Genomic DNA, 19,410 nt, shown 5'->3' on the forward strand with positions numbered 1-19,410 from the left:
CTACATGTCCCAGCATGGCCTGCAAGGAATATACTGAGTGTGCCTTAATGTCTATGGCACCAAGGGGACTACATGTCCCAGCATGGCCTGCAAGGTATACACTGAGGGTACCTTAATGTCTATGGGAACAAGGGGACTACATGTCCTAGCATGGCCTGCAAGGAATATACTGAGTGTGGCTTGTTGTCTGTGGCAATCAGTAGCCTCTTTGATTGTTGGCTGCAGGGGAACCACATCTCCCAGCATGTCCCTCAAGCAATATACTGATGGTGTCCATGGGTAACCAATGATCTCTTTAGTGAGTGCTGGCAATAGGAGAACTGTATGTTCCATAATGCTATGGAAGCTGAGAACTACCAAAATTTAATTTCCCTTTCCTGGTAGTTCCAGGACTTTTTAAATTCATGGTTTTATGAAGCTGTCCTGGAATGTCCCATTGGGGAGGAGATGTTGCACTCATCAATTATATTAATACTGTATAATAATAATTAATTCTGCCTTCTGCTGTGATTTAATCGCATGCATTATTAATAGGCAGCCCAATCTGTTGGAAGTTTCCAGTTTTTAGATGTGGTGACTTTTTTCAGGTTATGTTTATTTTTTTGTAAGCAGAGTAAAGGAAAATACCTGGCAAATCCTGCTAGGATCCTGCATGTCCTCTGCTTTCTGTAATAAAGTTATTGGCCCCCTCAGTGCTCTACAAAACACTTATGTTATGGATGAGGAGAGGGGTAAGTGTTCTGCAGTCATTACAGACTTAGGCTGAGGGTGCTGCAGCACGGTGATGGTTGTCCCCTTAGGACAGGAAGTTAATTACTGCCAGGATCATCAGATTTAAAAAAAAGAGTAATAATGCATTGCCCACATCTGTAGGTTGCAAACTTTTTCTGGGGTGGTTTAAATCTGGTATAGTTCACCTATGGGGCCCTAAGTGTGTTCTGCACAGGGGCCACTGTTGGCGCCATTCACCACTGACTTTGCATTCTCATAATTTTTAATCTAGAGGTCAGCACAACTCCTCAGGACTATTACTTGTAGTCAGTAGGAGATATTGGTTTCCAGCTACAAGAAACTACAAGTCCCAGAATTCCCTGACACCCATAAATCTTTATAGGGCAATGTGCTGCCTGCATGCAGTCACTGGTGTCCCAAGCAAACACTTACAAGCTGAAAAATCCCTCACCACCCTGGGCAATCCCCTTATTTTATTTATTACCTTTGGGTTATTACAAATCATAATAGGAGATAAAAAACCTTCCATAAGTCCTGGCTACAGGTTTGGCCTCTATATGGTGGTGGACTACAAATCCCATAATGTCCAGCTGACGGGGAAGCATTGGGGATTTGTGCCTTTGTTGAATTGCCAACTGAATTTTCTCTTGTTACATCTTCTGGTGAATGTCTGGGCACGCACCTGTTTAGGTATAGCAGTCGGATGACTTTTGCTTTAGCCTATACTGGAATATAACAAGTTGTTGCATGCCCTGGCAGTGGCGGTGTGTTTCAGTGCGCTTGGCTGGCGGGATCTGCTGGGTCTTGTGTTGTCAATGTGTACATCCCAGGCAGTCAGCATTTCCACAATGAGCTCAGCAGTGGCATCCCAGGGTATATCTGTGTTGGCAATTTCCTTTATGGTTGGCATGTGAAGACAATATTGGATTTGTCCGTTGGGTCTCCATAGTGTGATCACTGTGCCTTGGCCCTTTGTTTTTTGCTTTTATTGAAATAAACATTCACAAGGTTGTAACTTGTGTGAGAAGACTGAGTGGGAAAATTTCCCTTCTGCAATATGGTGTAATGAATTGATTCCTCTTTCTCACCCTTGTTAATGCACTATCATCTCTCTGCGATTGCACCACAGTCTCATGATATGGAGCGGTGCCTTTTATTGCGCCAGAAATAAATTCTTATTTGCTGCAGTAAAAATAAATGGAGGATTTAAAACATAACCTGAATGTATACTTCTGTGAGAAATTATTCTTTTTGGGTTAGAACATTTTCATGTTGATTGTTTTTTTGGCCTTCTGACGAATATTGCTGTCATAGTTCAGTACTGACGCGTTAGAATAAAGTGGATGCTTGTTATTTAAATGTTGTGTTTTATGCAGTTTAAGTAATAGTAAATCTCATGCTTTTTATTATTCTTATTACTACACAGGATTTGTCCCTACCATAGTCATATGTCTTCATTACAGTGTAAGGTCAATTTTTTGGGTAAAACAATTAACCTAAATGCATGTTTTAGGAATGTGGGAGGAAACCCACACAAACTCTATGCAGATAGTGTCCTGGCCGAGATACGAACCTAGGACCTAGCGCTGCAAAGGCCAGATTGCTAACCGCTGCGCCAGCGTCCTGCCAATGCTGTTGAAGAAAAATACATATTGGGGTCTCTTTTTTTTTATAAATATCACCCACCAAGGTTCACCTAAGATTCACACATATTTTTAATCAGGCAATTAAAAAATTGTGTGCGTACTGGGTAATAGGTTGTGTGAAAACATTGACAAATAATGTACTATGTGTTTCACACTGCTGGGTTTGCACTGTTGCAGTGCTTTCCCACTTGTTTGTTGATGTATGATATTAAGGAAATGACTGGATGCACAAAATCACACCAAAAAGGTGCATGCATTGCTTTTAGTAACAGAGCTTATCACAACATACGACAGTGTGCATTGTGCTGCTGAAACACAGTTATGTTGGAGTGTTTGTACCAAGAAATGGAACTGCGGTGCACCCATGCATATAACACATATTACTGCAGCTGTGTGCACCAAGCCTTAGGCTGCATACAAACGTGCAAAAATTGTCATTGGACAAAGTCAAGGGGGAGATGGGGAATAACTGGAGTGGGGGCATGGAGATCTCTACTTTGTTGGGTATTGAACAACTATATGACCTATAAAAACCATCATAAACAACTGCAAGTGATTACAGAACCAAGGGTTGTTAATGGCATTATATGCCTAGATTTGAGGATCAGGAGTTTGTTACCTTTGTTTTGTGAGAAGTCCTGGAATTCCATCCAGTAAAACCATGTGTTTACAAATCTTTTTAAATAGATAGCAGTTGAACTTTTTCAACTATTTTGTATCAATCCAATAGAAAAATCAACGCAGTGATTAACCAGTTGACAGAAAATGCTGTGCCCAGTCAAATTTTAGTTCAATGTTCTATTTGAAAATAGATGGTAATTACTATAGGTTATAACAATTTTAGATTAGGTTGACATTTAGAAAATATTGCATAGTGAGCTGCTGAACATCAGCGGCTGAGCTGCCATTCTTAATCGGGGGTTCCTCCAGTGGTTTGCTAGGGGTTTCTTAGAGCTTCCATTTGATAATGCCTGCAGATTCCCTGGACCAGCACAACTGGGCATAACCAGTGGCATAACACCAATGTGAAAGACTCAACACAGAAGGAAAAGTAGGGAATCCCTGGTATATATAGTCTTAAATATTTACATTTTTATTTTAAACATATATTTAAAACATTGGCAGTTCAGTGGTTAGTGCTTTGCATTGCTAGGTCCGGGGTTCGAATCTTGACCAGGACAATATCTGCATGGAGTTTGCAGGTTCTCCCCGTGTTTGCGTGGGTTACCTCCGGCTACTCCGGTTTTCTCTCACATTCCAAAAACATGCAGCTAGGTTAATTGGCTTCTCCACAAAAATAGACCTGTAATAAAAACATATGACTCAGGCAGGAACATTAGATTGTGAGCTCCTTTGAGAGACAGCTAGTGACATGGCTATGGACTTTGTACAACGCTGTATAATATGTTGGCACTATATAAATATTGTGTAATATTAATACCATCATACAGGAAATGTCTTCTTTAAAAACATAATCATATAGACGTAATGCGATCACCATATCATCACAGCAACATAAGCTATCAGCTGAAAATGTATATTTTTAACATTTTATATTCCAAGAATTCCCTACTTTTCCTTCTGTGTTTAGAAGGTCTAGCTCAAATTGAGTTTGAGGGATTTAGCAATCCTAATGTAAAACTATTTAGGGGATCACATTCTTAGTTCTCTTGCATGACATCAGTGTTCTTTTTAGGTGTCTGTAAAGGTGACATTCTGACAACAAACATAAAGGGCATTTTCCCATTAACCCCAATAAATTTTATTGAGCAGGAGTTACCTAAGATTTATTGCAAGGGTTTTTCTGGGGTATAAAAGGTTGATAGAGGCTGCATTACAGTTATATTTTGGGTTCACTATAAGGTTTTTTCAGAGGGACAGATTGGTATGATACATTGTATCACTCTTTATTTTTTGTTTCTTCTCTGTATATAAATACTATACATTGGAGGTTTTACCATTACAGGTAGTCCCCGAGTTACATATGAGATAGGGACTGTAGGTTTGTTCTTAAGTTGAATGTGTATGTAAGTCAGAACAGGTACATTATTTTATTAAATGCACTTAGGGCAGATGTTTGTCTCAACATATTATTAGGCAGAGTGGTGTCAGATACTGTGTAAAATACTCACTGTGTGCTAATCACAAACAAAGCAAAAAAAAAAAAAGCCTAGCCTAGACCTTTATTAACTTTTGGAGCAAGCTGTGCTTTGATATGCAAAAAAGAACAGCTACAGAGTTTGTCCTGGTCATTAAAGAGTTACAAGATGGTACAAATCGTCTCCACTCCTAAGATCACCCACAACCTCAGCTCTGTTTAGCAAAAGATTTCTTCTGCAAGTCATGCAAACCACCCCAGCATCTGTCCTGCACACTAGCGAGCAGGGAAGCCCCGTTCCTATCTAGGAGGCATCTGTGTGTTTGATGTCCTTAAGTCTGGGATTACCTGTAATGGGATTCCCAGATGGGGGAGTCCAATCCTCATGTTGTTTTCATTAAGATTTAAAGCATTCAACAATTCCAGGTGTATTGCTTGTCAGATACAAAACATGGTACTGGCAGGAGGAAGCAGGTGCATGTTGTGGTGCTGTACATAAGACACATGGATGTCTTCTAATTGTCTTGAATTGCTATCCCTAAAAAGATTAATATCCAAATGTCGTTTGTAGGAAGGTTTTTTTGGTAGCTTAAATTCAGTCGTCGGTCTGCGTAAATTGCATTACCTAGATAAGTATTTTATAAGGAAATTACAATGCTGATTTTTTTTTTAATTTTTTTTTGGTACCCTGTGCATAAGCTACATTTATCTACTGCTAAAAAAATAATCATTGGAACAGCATTTGCAAACACATGAAAAAGCCTAGCAGTTCCTGCCTGTTACCACTCTTTGCCAGGCAGTTGCCAGTAACAGTGGAAAACCTTTTTTTCTTGCCACTAGTCTGAGCAAACGTGGGAAATCTTCAACTAAATGCAGCTATGAAGTGGATGCAGTTATCTAGTAGGTCACTCATTTATCTTAATTTCCCATAACTTCCTGGTCATCTGTAATAGCAATCCTATATGTATACAATATGTCATATACATTGTATGTAAACTTCAACATTGTTTTCCTGTGTGATCTTCAGAGAACTTTCTACTACATACCAGCAAGGTATTGTTAACATAGCCAGTCACTGAGATAAAAAAAAACAGGATGCCATCAAAGGGTGGAGAGCAAAATGGCTTCCTTAAGCTTTTGAATAAACATCTTAAAATTGATCACCTCTACAAAATTGGTTAGCCAGTTGTTTCCTGAAGTCTTAACCATGAGAACACAATACAGAATTCACATTTTCTACAGGAGAGAAGCACAGCCTTTCTCTACTTTTTTAGCATGAGGGAACCCTTGAAATAACTTTCTGGTCTCAGGGAACACCTTGCAAATATTTATATGACTAGTTCATAGTACATTAGCCTGTTAGTCACTCTTACAGATAGCCAAAAAGATCATTGGTGTCACTTAAACTAACTTGAGAGTCACAAATTGCTCATGGCTCAATGTAGAACCCTAGGAACCCACAGAACCCTGGTTGAGAAACTCTGATTTAAAGTGTATTGATGCTTTGTGGAGGACGGCAAACTGGCTATTATCGTGGCCACCTATCCCCAGTACTACTTGAGATGCTAACGTAAACTTTTAAGTCAGAATGTAACATATTATATGACCTCAGTAACCGCAATTTGTGAACAATATGGTGGTGGGATTTGCATTTCTTCAGCAGTTCCAACCCCCTTTTGATTGCCATAAGGTTGAGTTAAAAAAATAAAGTATAATAAAATAAAAGTAAAGGCCTTCACACGTACCCAATTATATCCGGTCACGTAACATAGATCTTAAGCTGCGTACACACTTGCAATTTTTGTCGTTGGAAAGGATCTTTCACGATCCTTTCCAACGACAAGGGGCTGCAAGATGCATGAACGATGCTGTACATACAGCACCGTTCATGCTCTATGGAGAGGGGAGGGGGAGAGCGACGGAGCGGCACCCTGCTGCGCGCTCTCCCCTTCCCTTTCATTACGATCGGCTGTCGTCCATCGTCCGTGGATCCGGCAGGTCGGTCGTCCGGACGATGGACGACACCGACTGTACACACGGAAGATTTTCGCCCGATAATTGGCCGATGCCGATTATCGGGCGATAAAAATCTGCCGTGTGTACGTAGCTTAAGTCATGAGATTCAGGATACCACATGCAAGATAAAATATCCCACCATAGTTATATAGATTCCTTATCAGTTAGAGTGTACCAAAAATGTCAAGAACAGAGATTACAGAAGTGCTGCTTGTGTCAAACTTTTGTCACCTACTAAACACACACTTCTCACCAGAGACTATTGGAAGGAAGCCAAATTTGGAGTAATTTGAAATAAGTCTACCAATTTACCAGCAGGAATAAACTGCTGGGTCCTAGGTATCTTGGAAATGTCAGGTCCCCTAAAGCCCCACAATTGGCAAATAGGACAGGTGATATTCCTTCTGCAAACACTTTTCTTACTGCGTGATTGACGGCTGTCAAATTTACAGCTGCATGCGCAGCTCTGTGTTTGTTGCTAGGGATACCTACCAATCCCAGCTTCCCTTGCAGGTGCCAGGACTAAGCGAACTCCCACATGAAATCATCCCCGTCTAACCAAACATGGTGACCCCCTGTGATGGAGTGGGGGCAGTCATGAACAGGGTTTAATTCCACTTTAAGGACACACTGTGGAAGAACATGCATGCATTGCAAAGATGCTCGGATGTGCACGTTTGCAGATCTTTTCAATGCATTTTAAAGCAAGGCTGATGTACTTCTCAGGAAATAAATCAATGCAATCAATAAAAAAGTTATAACACATCTTACATTTGTATTCTGTTCAACAAACACGCTAGTATTCATGTTCTTTGCTTCAGCCTTGATGTTGAATGCACAAAAGGGACATTCACGTGGATCAAAAATGTGTTTTCATGACTGCAAAATAAATGTGTCATTATAGAAGACATTAGCAAGCTGTTTTTGACTTGACAGTGCAAACTGCATTTGTGAATCACACAGGATGAATAAAACACGCTTATGACAACCTTGTTGTAGGTCATTGTCTGCATGAGGTCATCTCTGTTCAGCGTGGATCATTACATGGGTGGGCCTATGTACGCTGTGTGCGCTCAACTGTCAGGGTAGCTGTGGACCTCTGCTGTGTTAGATAAATTTGCTCTCATTACCGCCAACAAACCGAGGCTCTGATCTATGCAATTGTATGACATGGGCAATAGTTCTGTGATCAAGCTGGTCCATTCACTTGCATGGCTGCACCCCGCTTGCCATGACAATTACTTTGTATGGCTCATAGCTGAATTCACTGCCAACTGCTATTTTGCCTTATCTTCTACTTCACAGCTCTAGCATTGTCTTCTGTCAGATAGTTTGTGTGCATTGGAAGGATGACGGACTGATTTTCTATGATGCAGTGAACATAACATTTTGATAATTGTAACCTACAAAAGGGTTTTATTTGCAAAGACTTTGACTTTGTGGCAAAAGGCAGGGGTTGAAATTGAAGCTTGTTAATGAATGATACAATACAATAATCTCCTAATCACCACAAAGACTTAGAGGGATTGCCCACTTTAAAATAAAACTGTGGACAAAAGCAAAAAAATTAAAACCACTGACAGATATTCAGCAATAGGATGGCTACAATTCACTGCCTGGCTTGGGATGGCTTAAAGCAGAACTAAACCCTATTATACTCCTGTCCCTATTCTTTCATGGGTGCTGCCATCTTCTTCCTTCTCTTGTAATTTAGTACATTTTAATATACTTCAGTGTTGAACCCAGCAATTTTTTTTTAGGCCGGTTGGAAAGAAATTGTAGGTGGGTGACAGCCCCTGTGTTGTGACCCAACTATTCGGTAACCACCCAGAAAACAGCCCAGTGATTACTGAAAAGTGCTGGGTGGTGCCCCCAGCTAAAAGAGGTTGGGGAGAACACTGTACTTTTCCTTTCAGTTTTCCACTATAACAAGGAGGCTGATTAGCCCTCTATGGGACAGTAGCGCCGGTTCCTCATTTTGAATACATTGGGGATTTGTTGAACCCCTGTTATCTCTTCTTTCCTCTTGTACAAATAGACGGGTGACTCTGCTTTGCTTTTCCATCTTCAATGAACCCACTGTGGAGGCATTTATCACAGAGCAGCAAGGAAAGCTTAGGTGTAGGGGTAAAAATTTTTAACAAAACAAAAATATAAATTATAATTTTTTTTAGTGTTTAGCAGTTTTGAAAAGGAGTAGGGGGGTAGGCTTACAACATTTTATCTTTTTTTTTGTGTATCTGCACCATTAAAAAGGATTCATGAAGAACTGTTGCCAAAAGGCCAGTCATTTTACCTGCTACAGAACTAGCAGCCCAAGTAATTGAAAACTATGCAGAAATGCAATCTGGCCCTGTTTCTGCTTAGGCCGCTTTTCCAGTCTCCCCAATATAACCTTGCAATTACTTCAAACAGATTGCATGTAGTGGCTGAAATTCTTCAACTTCGCTGATCTCTGTTGCCAAGATTAGTTTTCCCATTTTAGGGTGGTTTTGCTGATGGTGAACAGAACTTGCTGTTTTTAAAAATTGCTAGAATATCATGTTGTAGTCACATTCTGGATGGACATTGTGTTCCTTACAGTTTCAGCTGTTGTTTTGCTAGTTTTCATTTTGTGGTGAAAACAGTTGATTGGTTATTCACACTAAAAGAATAAATTAGTCTGCTTTATGTGTAAACATAATATGGATTTAAGTGCTTAGGTGGTGTCTATTGCAAATGAAGCTACATGTTCTGTACATAGAATGACATTGCAGGAAGCTTTTCACATAATCCTAGTTGTAGAAAATAACCTACAATTGTTCTATTTAAAGTGTACCTAAACTCAGAATTTTTACTTTACATATGGGGTAGACAACCCTTTTATTTAACCACCTGGGCGTTACACTGATGTCTAGATTTCTGTACCAAAAGCGTTACACTGTTTTTCATGAATTTTTTTTTTTTAAATTGTAGACCTGTAACTTACAGAAATATGTCCGAACAAGGGTTCTAGTAGATATCATGAATATAAAAAATGTTTGAAACACACAATCATGTAAAAAAAAAAAATACTTTTAATAAAATTAAAATACACAAAAATCAGCTTAAACAAGAATACATAAATAAAGGAAAAATACTGAAAATGCAATAATTCGGTATACTGTATAGTAATATATTTTTCTAAAACACCTCCCTAGTGTCCAACCGTCCAACGTCACATACCTATAGACAAAACCACATAAATATATTTTGTATTATTTTGTATTGGACTGGATACAGAACTTTGTATTGAATCCAATACAAAATAGTTGAATTTCCCGCTATGACCCCCATCGACGGGCGCACGTACGGACATCATCAGGAATCGCCGAGGGACGCGTACGCGAACGCCGGGTATTCTAATTCTTTCCAAACTTCTGTACTTCCATGCAAAAAGTTTTAAATTTTTTGCATGGAAATTTTTTTTAGATTGTAGGCTATAATTCACCGAATTACTCAATAATTACTTATAATTCACCGAATTACCGCATAACTCGCCGAAATATGTCCAAAATTTTTATAAATTTAATAATACATTTTTTTTTATAAAACATAAAAAAAACCTTTAAAAAAAAATCTTTAAAAAAAAAATTTCCCACCCCGCCTCCCGCCCGCACCGACGCATGCAGAGACGTCACCGGGAAACCCCGGTGATCGTCACTGCACTCGCCGGCTGAAGCAAAAAGACAGAAGACGTGTCCGGAGGAGCTGCGGGGAGAAGAGTATTTTTTTTTCGATCGACGCTGGATCATCGCAGCGGGGACCAGGTAAGTAATGGGAAATTAGGTAGTGAGAAAAGTTCGGGTCTATCGATTGAAAGTAAAAAATTTGTTTGTTTTTTTAAGTGGTGCAGCAACACCCCCTTAATTCTCAATTGCCTAGGTGATCAAGAATGAATGGGAGCGCAGAGCCTCCTGGGATACCTATGCCAGGCATACCGGGAGGCTCTTGGCTGCTCCTGTGCATGCCTGAGCATCTTATGCATGCGCAGAAGGGGCCCTTTCATCAATAGGTAAAAAAAATTGCCAAACTCACACATGCGCAGTGAGATCGACAAGTTTTTTCCCAGTATACGCAACCCAAACTCGCGCCTGTCCAGTGCGAGAACGGGTGACCTAGGAAGAAGAACATGGAAGAAGAGAGGGGGAGATGTCAGCGCCAGGATCTCTCTCTGCGCCCGGCCGAATGATAGATACTGGAGCGACGCGGGACCAGATGGAAGAAACCTCTTGACGGACAGACTGATCTGCGTGATTGAAGGTAAGCGTGATTTTATTTTTTTGGGTTAGTTTTAGGTTTACTTAGGTTTTTAAAGATCCTTTAGGGTTTGAGGTATTTGGGCACAGGTTCGGTCAGGGTAGGTATTAGATGGATGTGCATAATGTTATTAGGCAAACGGCACAAATTTCAAGGTGTTAAAAAGCTGAACTCCTGGAGGAAATAAAAGGCAGAAATTACTGATCCTCATTTCTCGACTTTCCCCATTCGCCTGCAGGGAGCCGCTATCTTCTGTTCTGGTAGTCGATCTTTCGCCATTTCAATCGATTGGGTGGGATGACAAAACTCCCAAGCATTCATTAATTCCTGGCATGCGTAGAGGAAGCTGAGAATGCTGTCAACCAGAGATGACACTGTACATGTGCAACTATTTGTTAGAAACTTGGAGTGTCCAAGCAGGTAAGAGGGATTATTACAGAAGGGACATCGCCTGTCCCTTTGTGCAATAATGACCGGCCTAATCATGGATTCTTAAAAGTGGAACTTTTTTGGCTTAATTGTGGAACTCTGGTGCGTCAAAAAAAAAAAAAAACTGCTGCGTTAGGGCCACTAGGGTAGATGTAATAAGAGTAAAACAACAGATAACGTCATACCATCCCTTTGCTTTACATAAAGCAAATATTAGTCCGAGAGAAATAAAATTGATGGTCAGTGTAAAAAATGCCCTCCTTTTAATATTGGTCTCCCCTGCATACTTAATTAGTGGGAAGACTGTTTCCCTTAAAGACATCCAAAGCAATCGGTGATGTCCGATTTCCCTGATAGGCAGAACCTCTGGAGGAAGGCCTAGAAGTCTACTTGTCCAGAAAGACCGATCTACCGTATCACCTGTTTAAGAGTTAAGATTATACCTTTAGTTTGTACTGTTGCCACCTTAGTAAAATTACAAGAATGTTTTCTTGTAGACAAACTGTGATAGTGATCTAAATTACATAATGTATCCAAACAGTGCACAGCATGTGCTCATCATCACATGGGATTTATTTACAGTCAGAAACCACACAATGTAAAAAAAAAAAAGGAAAAGAGAATACTCTTAGTATATGGTAAGTAGAAGCTTACGGTAGGAAGGAGGTATATAGGCTTATATTATTTTTTTTTTAATGTTTATCTGTTTTTAATTTGCAATGTTTCTACTGAGGCCAATGTTTAACTGAGAACATCTGTAGAGGATTCATCCCTTTAATGGGCTTGGTGTTCTTGCCCTCGGTTTAAGTTCTTCAAATTGATAGAAAATCTTTGTGACAGATACCAGTTATAGGTTTGTTACTGCCCCCCATTGTAGCCCTTAATGGCCTTTTTCTTGACAAATGTTTCTCTAGCCCCCAAAGGGGTAAGGGGAGAAGCCGAATAGAGATTTTGTGATGAGTGCCAAAAGAGAATAATTTCACATTTTACCTTGCCCGTAATATATTGAATGGCATAATGCTTGTATAGGATGATGCTGGATTTAGTGTTGCCAGAATCTTTAGGGGTCATTTATACCTTTTTGCATGCTTTGTGAGGCATTTCATTAAAGTGGAACTAAACTGAAAAATAAAAAAAATCATCTTTAATTTTGCAGATCCCTCAATCACGCTGGAGCTTTCCTCGATCGCGTCTTGCACCGTCCTGGAATTCTTCTTTGTCCTGGCACCGCCATATTCGGCCTTCTTCTTAAATGTGTCACTCGATCTTTCATTGCGCAGGTGTGGGATCTTGTGACTCATCCTGCTGTTAAAGGAAAAAAAACACATGTGTGAGATTGGCATCTCTTTCTCTTTATTTGGAAAAATGCCCCTTCTGTGCATGCCCGAGATCAGACAGACTTGTTTATCATACAGACTTGTCCCTGTTCCGTTTTTTGGTGCTGCCATCTTCTCTTCATTTTTCCAGTCTTCAGTCATCTTGATTTGGCAGGATGACGTATCCTGCCAACCAATTCTGAGCTGCTCATGCATAGCTCAAATAAGCAAATTGTAATTGAAGAGACAGTGATGAGGCGGGTAAGAATACTTTTTGCAGAGGGAACATCGCCTGTCCCTTTCCACAAAAAAAAAAAAAAAAAAAAAAAAAAACGCTTTGCCTGATCTCAAATTTTTGTGGAATTGATACCGGCAATTTTTTTTTTACCAACATAGTGATGTTGACAAGGTGATGGCAGATAAAAATGGATGTTACAAACTATACAGATTACCAGCTCTATTTTTCTAGTATTTTCAGGGCATGTATGTGAGGATTTTTGAACTGGCCTATTTCATTGTGTTTAAATGTGTTTTTTGTCAAACATACCACAGTTGTTTTTTGCCTTTAACAACGCTTGTACAGGTATTAAAGAACTGGAAACCCAACATTTATACAATAGAATTTTCAAATGCTTGAGCTGTTATCATATTGCGCTCTTACTGTTAGTTATAATAAATTTAGACTAGTTAGGGAACTTTTTGTGAAATACTACATACAATATCATTGCTTATGCTATACGTATATAATAGCATACTCCACTCTTAAACATGTCATGTTTGCTAATCGCAGGATTCTGATGTCCTCCGTGATTATACTGTGATGAGGTGATTTTGGCCGGATCTTCTAGCATTTGTACATCTTTATGTTGTTAGGCATAACAATAGGTTGTGATTACAGTGCAAAGCAAATGACTGATTGGTATATTTGAAGGATGGCTTGTCTTTGACATGGAGTTTTCTTTTTTTGGCAGCTTATTATGCATATAGTTTGGAATAAAGGCTTGAGTCATAGAAATGCCAAAATTCGGCAAAACATGCCAACTATAAATGAAAAAGCCACTTTGTAGGCAGACATGCCTTTGCTAAAAAACACGGGGATAGATTTAGGGACCCCACAATGTTGTAAGAGGCAGCGTTTTACTTCCTAGATTTTATGCTGGTAGCCTGGTAAATGCCAGCAATATGAATAGGAAGAGCCGAAAAGCACAGCCGTCCCTAATTTTCAGGGCTTAGGATGATGTTTAGCCATTTGAACAGGATCACTCCATGGATGAGTGAATACTACCAACTATGATGCTCCTATCGTTGTAAAAGGAATTGACATATGAGCTTTGACATGCTGTAAAATCTGTGATGTGTTTTACAGTGCATTGGGAGCATTACTGCATTATTTGCTCTTGGTCTGGTACTAATATATGTGATTTTTATCCGGTTAGAGGCTTCTTGTCATAGCAAAGCCTTTTCTTCCCATGGACAGGCACGTCATAAATGCAGCGGGTATAAAGAATAATAGAAGGAGCAAACCAAATGGCATGCTTTTACCTTTCTACCTTGTTGGGGAATGGTTACTTTAAGTGGCTGGCAAATGCTTTTGCTGCTCTAGTGCTGTAATGTTTTTTTTTTGTTGTTCTATTTTTATAGTATTTATGTATGTGCTAAATCCTGAAGGTTATGGTGGTAGCAAACAGTCTTTTTTATAAGCTCTGTATATCTTCTTTATGCAACCCATGAAAAAGATGACAGCAGCTTTAACCCACCACAGTTCTATCTTCCACGGGGGAAAATCCAGGAATCCAGAGTGAATCCCATTGATGGATGGGTATTGAAGGTTACCAAAATCCCCAACCTTAATGTATCAATAGAGATGCCTGATCCCGGAACACTTGGACCCAATCTGCCAAAGATCCGAATCTCTAGCTGATCAGGTCCCAGTGTTCTTGGTTTGGTTTTGGGAAGCAAGTATATACAGTCCTAAAGTGATCTTTTGGGTTGTTTGCAGGGAGCCATTTGTTAATCTCCCTGCTGATACATTAGGTATCCCTCAATATATGTATATGCCTAAAAAGTTCTGTTTTCTTGTTTTCAAATTGATTACAGTATTCTCTCCAGAGTTTTTTTTAACGCTGGGTGGTAAAAAAAATTGTAGGTGGGTGGCAGCCCCTGTATTGTGACCCAACTCTTCAGTAACCACCCAAAAACCACCCAGGGTGGTTAATGAACAGTGCCGGGGTGGTGCACCCAGCTAAAACGAGCTGGGAAGAATACTGTATTATTTGTTAGTATGTAACAAATACATGAGCTTGTCATGGAATATAGGTACGGTGTAGATTGCATTTATGCTGGCTCAAGTACAAAAAGGAGTTATGAACCTGCTGTCATTACGGGTTTCCTGTCAATATAATAGTTATGTAATCTGACATTGCTAAGCACCAAAACCAGTTTCTTATAAACATCTCACCTCTATAATTACTTATAGCAAGCATTTTTTTATATAAAGAAAAGCAGAGAAGCACTTTGTTTTTCTTACAATATCACTTCATAGAGGCTTAAGTAGCTATTAAAACCTGTTCTTGTGCAATTTGAGAAGTACCGGTGTGAAATGTATTACAGCCAGTTCCAACTATGGTTTAAAATGGCCTACCATGACAAAGGAAGCCCTAAGGACCCACTGCCCCCAATCATATATGTCTTTAATGGCCATTGATTCAGAAACAAAAATCCCTGCAACCTTAGAATAAAACCAAATATGTAGTCTTTGCCTTATGATCACCATAGGGTTTCTCAAGAGGTTGCCAGGGGTTCCTGGAGCTGTGGCCAATTGAAGTGCTCTCTGATCATGCTTGAATAATTCTGTCTTTAACACAGAGCCACCATTTATTATTATTATTATTATTAAACAGGATTTATATAGCGCCAACATATTACTCAGCACTGTACATGAAATAGGGGTTGAAAATGACAGACAAATACAGACCTTTTTTTTAGTTGTCTGTAATGATTGTATACTTACCACCCTTGGGGCTTACTAACAAAATATTGGTATTTTTTTTTCCAATAAACTAATTTTAGCAGGGATTCCCCAAAACCTGAAAAGGTCTCCCAGCATTTTTTGTAGTATCAAACTATCTGGATGAGAAGAGAGCCTACTTAAAGCAGAAGAAGTTAAAATAAAAAAATGACCCTTAGCTTTACTTGTGTAGATCCGATGTTCTCCCTGAATCTGTCTTCCATACAGTCCCACGTCATTCTGGTTTCTTACTTCGTCCTGACGTGGAGGGAGCTCCGGGCGCCGCCATCTTTTTCTTCCTCTTTCTTCCTACGTCACCTGATCCTATTCTCGAGACATATGCTGCTGTATTTGTAAAAAAATAAAATATAAAGAGAAATCGGCATCTTTCCTTTTTGCAATGACAGAAAAGTCTCTTCTGCACACGCCCAAGGTCTGAGCAGCCCAAGCTTCCTGGGATTTATGACGTACATATCCCAGGAGTCTCTGTGATCCCATTCAGTAAACATATTTACTTTTAATAGCAGAGTTATCTACCCTTTTAAATAAAGTAAAATTGTGGCGATGGGTTCTTTTTGGGATGCCTTTTTTTTTTTTTCTATGAACAAAGGGGAAAGGGTTTGCACTGCAAGTATGAATTTCCTTTACTTAAATTAATGCCTGGTTTTAGTAAGAATTCAGATTATTTTTTCCTTTAAAGTTTTTGCATTGCTGATTTGGACAGCTAGAAAAATAAAATGCATGCATGCTGCGCTTTGTCTTTGGTTTATTAGCTAAAAAGCACATTGCCTTTATAGGTAATTCCAGGCATCTGCTCAGGCCCCAGATTCAACTCATTTCTACAAATAGAATAGAATGGATACTTTTGTTTCCATGACTGGATTAGTCTGTGGACATTACACCACATGCACCACCAGCATTAAGGACATAGCAACTGCTGAACACAAGCACACCACACAGGTACTGAAAGACACCCAGGAAAACTTCATCAGATATGATGGCTAGTTTAACTCTATGAATATACAGAAGTAGGTTTACTTGACTTAATTTTTTCATAAGGACTGCTAATCCTGCGTGCATTGTATGTGAGGCATAGAAGAGCTGCAACTGTTACAGCAGCTATAGGGGAGCAAAGTATAAGGTAAGTATTGCAACTTACTGCAAGGAAAAATCAGCAACTCTTGCAATGTGGGGTTGGGGAGCTTCTGATAAGGTAATTTTCTCACTTGACTGACCAGCTGTAACACAGTGATTGTGCTTTGCTCTACTTCAATGCTAGTATGCTCCTGAGACTGGAAAAATACTCCCATAGTCACTCTCTTCCCTCCTCCAATGACCTACTACTGACTTTGTTACTTACAACCTCTTCACATGCATGGCTCCAAGACTTTTCTTGAGATGCCCTGACTCTCTGGAATGGTCTTCCTTGTCCTATTCGGCTTGCTCCTACTTTCTGCCCATTTAAAAAAAAAAAACACTCAAAATTAATCTTTTCAAACTTGCCTACCCATCTACTTCTGTCTCCTAAACCCTCACTATCTCCCACCGCTCCATATCTTCCCTCCTTTTGTGTGATACTTCCCCCACCTCCTGGATTGTAAGCTCTTCGGGGCAGGGTCCTCTCCTGTGTCAGTATCTGTCTCATTTGCAACCCCTATTTAAAGTACAGCACTGCGTAATTCCAGTCACATGTGGCCGATCTAGCAAGGTATCTGCTGTGTGGACTAGTCAAGCCCACTCAGCTACACACAAAAGCTTCAGTTTTTTAGCTTCTACATTTCTATCCTCAAGTTTCCTCTTATTACCTTGCATCTCTGCATTCCCTGACTTCAACTTTGTAGGGCAATGTTGTTATGAATTAAACAGTTACAACTTAGCTTGTGTAGGATTTTTAGTACCTACCGTATTTTTCGGACCATTAGACGCTCCGGACTATAAGACGCACCAGGTTTTTTCGCACGGGAAAACAAGAAAAAAAAAAATTCATTTGATTTCCCCTGAGATCCAGCGTGCGGCACTTGTGCCCGCCCATGAAGGCGGCGCCGATCGGCATTCATGAAATCAATCGGCGCCGCCTTCGTGGGCGGGCACAAGTGCCGCACGCTGGAACACAGACATTGTCTGCTATCTGCCTCTGTCTGTGTTCCTCCTCTGTGTTTCCCTGTCTTCCAGCGTGTGACACTTGTGCCCGCCCACAAAGGCGGCGCCGATTGATTTCATGAATGCCGATCGGCGCCGCCTTCATGGGCGGGCACAAGTGCCACACGCTGGAAGACAGGGAAACACAGAGGAGGAACACAGACAGAGGCAGATAGCAGCCTCCTACAGAGGAGGAACACAGACATTGGCTGCTATCTGCCTCTGTCTGTGTTCCTCCTCTGTGTTTCCCTGAGACCTAACGTGCGGCACTTGTGCCCGCCCATGAAGGCGGCGCCGATCGGCATTCATCAAACCAATCGGCGCCGCCTTCGTGGGCGGGCACAAGTGCCGCACGCTGGGACACAGGAAGAGGACACTGGCTGCGGGGACCGGCGGGGATACAGGTAAGTAAAAAAATATGCATTCGGACCATAAGACGCACCCTGATTTTCCCCCCACTTTAGGGGGAAAAAAAGTGCGTCTTATGGTCCGAAAAATACGGTATCTACACTTTTGTGTAGTGGCAATACTTTGTAACACTTCTGATCATTGTGTAGTTTCATTGCAGTGCCATTCATTGTGAATGTAGAGAGTGACATACAGTGCATTGCATATTTGTAAATTATGGTGTCTGCATTTATAAAAACAAAAGTCCCTTCAGTATTTTAAAGTAAAAAGTACCATTTATTATATCTCATGATTCCTAAAAGGTGATCTGGGACTGGCATCCTGGCTTCCTGCCCATCCACAACTTCCTGTCGGTAGGTAAATGTTCTATGGGCAGTCTTGCATTTATGTAGGCTTGTAGTGTCTGCACAGAGAATGTACAACAGTATTAAGATGCAATATAGATAAAAGATGAAAAAAGGTTTTTTATGTAATGAAAAACTGGCAGTTATGATACACAGTGCTTTAGTAAATGAAATCCCATAAACTTAGGTTTTACATTGACTTAATATACAATTGAAAGAAATCATACCATGTCTTATTTAAAGCAGTGGAAAAATGTAGATGTGTTGCTTACAAATTAAAATGCAACTACCGTTTTATGAAGACATTTTTTCTTGCTATAGGCAACAGCCTTGTTCTCCCGTTTGATTAGCTGGCTCACTACTCTTTTAGGAGTTTAGGAGCTGCTTATTTCATCTATCCTCACATTCCCATACAACATTATTGAAACTGTGTCATTTCTTCTGAGAATTGCAAATAGGTCTGTGGTTTAATTTTAGCCAATGTCATTAATAACATCACTCTCCTAGGGTGCTCAGAACCAGGGCCATAAGTCTTTTCTATAATTCTTCTCCTATCAGTTGCAGAAGCGTGCTGAAAGTGACCCATTGTAATGAGATCTATCTCCCAGGAAAAAAATGCTATGAATTGTTCTTCCCTGCACTCGAGCTGTGACAACTTTGTCTTTTTGTCACAGAAAAGGGCCACTCTTCTGCTCATTACATTTAAGGGCGGCAATAAAATGCCAGTCTGCAGAGGCTTGAGTGCCCGGAGATCTCCTGTAATTGCATTTCAATGAATCCTTCACCAAGATAGAGCAAAATCACAAGGCAGGTCCCAGCAACCGCTTTCATTTTCAAAGACTAATGCATACATTTTTTTTTTACTAGTGTCAATCATTTTTTGTTTATGTTTGAATCAAAGAAAGATTTTGTAAAGTAGCAAAGCTCTCTAGTTTATCTTTAATGTCGGCTGTTTTTGTTTTCAGTTTCAGAGCTGATGGGACATTGCTGTAGCACA

At 40.1% G+C, this 19,410-nt stretch overlaps 1 protein-coding gene across 1 annotated transcript in view; it reads left to right on the plus strand.

Moving 5' to 3' along the window:
* Positions 1–19,410, plus strand: part of ZFYVE9 (zinc finger FYVE-type containing 9) — a 44,050-nt gene that overhangs the window by 515 nt on the left and 24,125 nt on the right. The gene's annotated exons all lie outside the window — the stretch shown is intronic.

Source organism: Pyxicephalus adspersus, chromosome 8, assembly GCF_032062135.1.
Source record: "Pyxicephalus adspersus chromosome 8, UCB_Pads_2.0, whole genome shotgun sequence".
In the NCBI taxonomy this organism is placed as follows: Eukaryota; Metazoa; Chordata; class Amphibia; order Anura; family Pyxicephalidae; genus Pyxicephalus; species Pyxicephalus adspersus.